The sequence below is a fragment of the Orcinus orca genome, chromosome 8 (assembly GCF_937001465.1).
Source record: "Orcinus orca chromosome 8, mOrcOrc1.1, whole genome shotgun sequence".
NCBI classification, from domain to species: domain Eukaryota; kingdom Metazoa; phylum Chordata; class Mammalia; order Artiodactyla; family Delphinidae; genus Orcinus; species Orcinus orca.
Genome location: NC_064566.1, coordinates 58,235,577 through 58,241,248, shown reverse-complemented (window position 1 = coordinate 58,241,248; position 5,672 = coordinate 58,235,577). Strand labels below are relative to the sequence as shown.

Here is a 5,672-nt window from a genome sequence, read left to right as displayed (position 1 = left end):
AAAAAAAAAAGTCATTTGAGGAGGTGAGAATAGAGTCATTAGTATTAGTAAGCCATTTATCCATCCAGAAATAATACTGTTAGTATTTTATCCTTATCTTTCTCAACTTATTAATATATTCCTAAAATAGTCATATATTTAATACTGTAATATACTTTTTCACATTTAATAATGTATTCTATAATGCCTATTCTTCCATAATCTTTTTATCACCTTTCATGTTTTTCCATTTTAACATATCACAATGTATGGAACTGGCATTCAAGTATTTCATGTTAGGTTATTTCTTAACTTGCTGTATTAAAATACATTATTATAAAAATGCAGTGGTAAACATTAAGGCCCATTGTTTTTTACGTAATTCACTAATTATTTCTTCAAATCACTTCCCCCTCATGCAATTCTGAATAGTATCATTCTTTTTGACTCTTGTCATAATAGGTGGAAACTAACTCTTTTTTCCTTATTGTTTTCACTCATATTTTATTTTTATTATTATTATTTTTTTTGCCTGTTGAATGGAATGGGGATTTAATAAATTGCACTACTGAAAAAAATAAAGCAGTAAGTCTCATCACAGCTAATATCCTTATACAATCTAGTTGTGAAATGAATGTTTATAATGCTTCAAACAGTTTAGACCTGAAGTTTGATACCACACCTTCATTATTTGTACATTCCTCAATAAGATTATCTACAGTATTAGCAACCATTCAAAGAACAAACCATTGAGTAAAACCACATTGATTTAAGGCTCAATCAAGTAATATGGAGCCCCAAACTAAATGGTTAAATGTATGAACTACTTGTACTGACATCTATTATTTGATTCTCTCATGACTATTAAGTTGGTTCTTAGCAAATAAACCCTTTAAAGGCAAAATTCACCTCATTTGAGTTTGACCCAGAAGTTCAACAACAATCACGAAGTCCACAGTCTTATTGGCAAAACTGATATACAGTGTCTCTAAGTCACTATGCTCAAGGTTAAGAGCGATGCATATTCCATCTTTACATTTACTGGAATTTTACATGTTCAGTTCATGATTTTAAATCTCGAGGTTTTCATTCCTCCAAACTGTCTGAAGACACAGTGTGCCACAGACTTAAGACTTCTGTTTCTCCCTCTATTTTCTTCAAACAGAAACACTTCTCAAGTGTCTACATGTCCCAGAAGGGGAATTTTTCGGAGGTGGCCCCTTCTTCGGAATAGTCCGACGCCATCAGGCCTCTGAAGCAAGGGGAGGGGGAAGAGAAAAAAGCTGAAACACAAGGTTCATCTGGTAAGTTTTACATTAACCATTACAAGCTGGATAGTATAAGAATGTGGCTTTTTGGCTCAAAAAGTCTGAGTCTTGGTGTGGAAACGAGTACTTGGCTGTCCCACCACAGCTTTCCTGTAGTGGGACTGTCAGGGGAGTCTTGACTGGGGAGTATGATTTGTTTAGCTATCAGGCGTAAACTTCCAGGCCCTCAGTTCATTTTGGGCTTGTTCCAGTTTGCCTTTAATCTGTTCCAGTTCACCTTTCATTTTTAGGAAAAACAAGTTGATCGCTGGGTCTACCATTGTTGATCTCAGTTGGGCAACGCTAGGCACTAGACTTGCTTGAGGTACTGGATTTGAGAAGTACACTCTTGCAGCTCTTGCTCCTTGGTTGCTAGTCGCATTACAAGAATGTTTTCCCTGCGTGCAGACTCTTGCTGTTGCTGCTTTCGTTTTTCTTCAGATTCCCTTAAGCCAGTTACATCATTAGAGTTAAGTTCTGTGTACCTGCCCTCCAGAGCTTGCACATATGCTTCATATTGTTTCCACCTGAGAATTAATTCATCTCGTGCCATACTTTGGAGTCTGTTTCACTCAGTCGAACCTTTTTAGGAAGAGGTTCCTCGTTGGTCATCTTGAATCCTCTCCTGACGGAGGCCGCGCCGGCGCCGCCCAGTCACATAGGCTGACCCCGCGCTACCCGCTCGCTGCCCGGGCCGCCCGACCCCGCTGCCGCCGGCCCCCGCGCTCCTCCTCCCGCCACAGCCCCGCCTCTCCCCTTTATTTGCAGGTCTCGCTGCCACAAAATGGCACTGAGGGAGGATCATTCATATTTTAGGTTGTGGTCAACAGCTTGCAAAGGCCAGTCTTTCTTCCCCAGCTCAGCACTTATATGAATGATCTTCCTGTCCTTTAAAGGGCGCTTTCCCTCTTTTTTCCAGCAAGATCCATTAACTCCCTGTAAAATTACTATGCCATGGAACACAGTAGAAAATACTAATCTTCCTCATTCTCTGCCAAGTAAAGCAGTGTGCTATAACATACATTCAATAATTTATTTAATTATGTATGCTTTCTTTCATATCTACTTAAATTACAAAACATGAATTAAATTTCCTTGGAGATTCAGGAAAAATCAAGAAGTAGTAGTCTTTGAATAAGGTATCTTCCTAACTTCGTACCTTCCTTTCTCCCTCCCTCCCTCCCTCCCTCCCTTCCTTCCTTCCTTCCTTCCTTCCATCCATATCCTTCATTATAGATATTCATATATCTTCTCAGGTAGGATACATGCTTCAGTATACTCAGTGAAATAACTACACATGTTTAGTTTATAGCAGTTTTAATGTCAGTGATGAAAATTGTAATAGTAATTTAATTTCACAAAGAGCTGTGGTCATAGGCTAGATGATATGAGTGTCACAGGAAGGTCTCTTGATACACATGGGCTTAAAAAAATATGGATGCAAAGAGTTAATATCCCACATGTTTAGAAACAAGACTAATCTATCCACTTTGAAAGATATTTAACCTGGCTGAAATGTATTAGCATATGAAAAAATTAAAATTGAAAAAAACTTAAGACAACAGTCTTAACACTGGATAAACACAACTATTTTATGAGAATTCCAGGGAAAAAGAAGTGGCCTATTATGATCATTTTGATGGAAGCAGCAGGAATCAAAGCTCATCAACTCTGGAATTTTAAATGAAAATGATTGTTTCATGACACGATAACCCTGTCCATATATATTAATGTTTTATAGACCACCAGAGGATTATGTGCTTTGAAAAGCTATATTGATAGTGAATTAATTTACCTCAATGATGGAAAATTAATGAGTATTGGCAAGACACTCCTTAAATTGAGTTATCCTATTACATAAAATACTATATAAATGTTTTGTCAGGTTGTTGGGTGGCTTATTTGTTTTGTTTTGATTTTTAACCTTTCAAGAGTTTTACATTTACCATAGGAATATCTCATTTAACTAATGGCATATAAATATATACCTTAAAAACTAACTGCTACTGATTTTGAACAAATATATTTGAAAATTGTACCTCTCAGATTGTTGTATAAAATTCATTTCATTCTTCATGCCATTATTTATTTTTTATTTTTTTATTTTTTACAATCACTTTTAATGAGCATTTTCTATGCAGAGGAGAAGTATGTTACAAAGTATACCATGTTCTTTAAATATAAGTAATAAGTATCCCATATCACTCTCTCTTTCTGAATTACCACTCTCGAGCTATACCAGAGTTCTTTCAATTCTTAACTTGTGCCAAGTTCACTCACACTTCAGGAACTTTTACCCACCCTTCCTTCTGCCACCATTCTTTACTAAATTATTTTTTTAATTCATTATTTTTCCAGAAGACCCTGATGTCCTAGTCTAAGTTTGGTTTTCCACTTGTGAACTTCCATAAGTGCTGTATCTTCTGTACTATACAATTTAGCATTCTGTATTACTCTCTGCTCAACTTTTAGATTCCTGAAAACAAGGGTATTATCTCTCGTTTGTCCTTGCATCTTCAGTCTCAAGAAGTGTCTGGCAGAAAGAAAGGAATAAATAAATATTTAATGGGTAGTCAGATTGATGAATGGATGGATAGGTGAAACAGTTATATGAGAAAACAGGGCACATTTGGGAATTCTTAGGAAGCAGTGAAAAAAATGTTGTAAGCACAGTCGATTCTCATCATTTGCAGTGTTTTTGTTTTGAGAAGTTGCCGCCACACTGAATTACTGAATACAGAATCATTGCTCCTAGGAGAGACATAAGGATAGGTTCCTATGAGCATCTGGTCACCACATTTTTGTCCACTGATCAATATGTAACTTTATATTATGTGTGTCTCTGTTTAAAGACCTTATTAAGCATATATTGTTGATTTATTAACATCAAGCTCATGGCTAACAACACTATAACTAATGCCTGAGTGAAACTTACCTACAACATGTATTTTCTCCATAAGGCACATAACAGCCTTCTTGCACTTAGGAGCACTAAAGAACACTTCAGCACTATGCTTGGGAGCCATTTTAAACAGCAAAATCACCAAAAAAAGCACAACAATGCAAAAAATGTGACACTAAATAGCCTGCAAAATAATCACTTTTTTCCAATATGAGAGCTGAAACAGGAAAGTAAAGGATTGCCTTATTCCACCTTGGCTGGCAACATGTGCGTCAGGCAATGCAATTTTTTTGTTGTACTGCATACGTGCATGTCCCTGAATGCCTGTGAAAGTGCTATGAGTATTGGTTTTGAAGTTACAAATTAATTTGAAAATGTGGAATATGCAAATAATGAAGCTTGACTGTATTTGGTGCTAGTGAAAAAATATGGCTTCTGTTATCCAAGAGGATGGGCGACAATCAAATAACTATAAGACAAAGCAAACATAAAGATGCACAAAGAAAGTGTTCAAGGAGTTTGGAATAAGTGGGCATAACTGTAATCAGATGAGACTTCGTAGTGAAAGTGGCCTTTAATCTATACATAGAAGGATAAGTAGAATTTTAAAAGGATATAAAGTAAAGAAAAATCTGGATGAAAAGACATGGCTTTGGGAAATGAATGAATGTTCGATAATGCTTAGAAGAGCCAGTTAAAAAAATGATTGTAACAGGCCATCAGGTGGATAGACTAAACCAATAATAGTAAGTGTAAAAAATGCTAAGATAGAGATGAAAGTAAAATAGCAACAGAATAAGCTAATGAAATGGATCTAGGAATGTTATCCACGATTGTTTCAGTTTTCTACTGCTGCACAACAAATTACCATAGATTGAGCAATTTAAAAACAGCATACATTTATTATCCCACAGTTTCCATGGGTCAGGAGCCCAGGCAGAGATTGAGGCTGAGTCCTTGGGCCAGGATCTCACAAGGCTGCAAACAAGGTTTGGCTGGGTTGCATTCCTCTCTGGAGCTCAGAGTTCCCTTCCAAGATCATGTGGCTGTTGGCAACTTTAGCTGCTTGAGTTTGTAGGACTGAGGACCCCATTTTCTTGCTTGCTGTCAGCCTGGGGCTGCGCTCAGTCCCAACATCCGGGCCACACACCTCAAGGGAAGCTCACTTCTTCAAGTCAAACAGGACGATCTCTCTTGTTCTAAATTTATCCCTTCATACAAGGCCTAAATTCTCTATTACACAGTTCACCTGGTTAGGTCAGGCCCACCCAGGATAATCTCCTTTTGATGAACTCAAATGACTGTAATTACATCTGCAAAATCCCTTCACTTTTGCCATATAATGTAACCTAATCACAAAAGAGACATCCCATCATAATCACAAGTCCCATCCACACTCAGGGGAAGAGAATTATATAGGGTACAGGACTCCTGGGGGCAAACTTATAATGCTGCCAAGCATAAGGGTACATTGAGTTCATGCA

General features: G+C 37.1%; 1 pseudogene; it reads right to left on the bottom strand.

Annotated features, from left to right (window-relative positions):
• Positions 1-551: 551 nt before the first annotated feature.
• Positions 552-2,073, bottom strand: LOC101285001 (pre-mRNA-splicing regulator WTAP-like; annotated as a pseudogene).
• Positions 2,074-5,672: the final 3,599 nt, after the last annotated feature.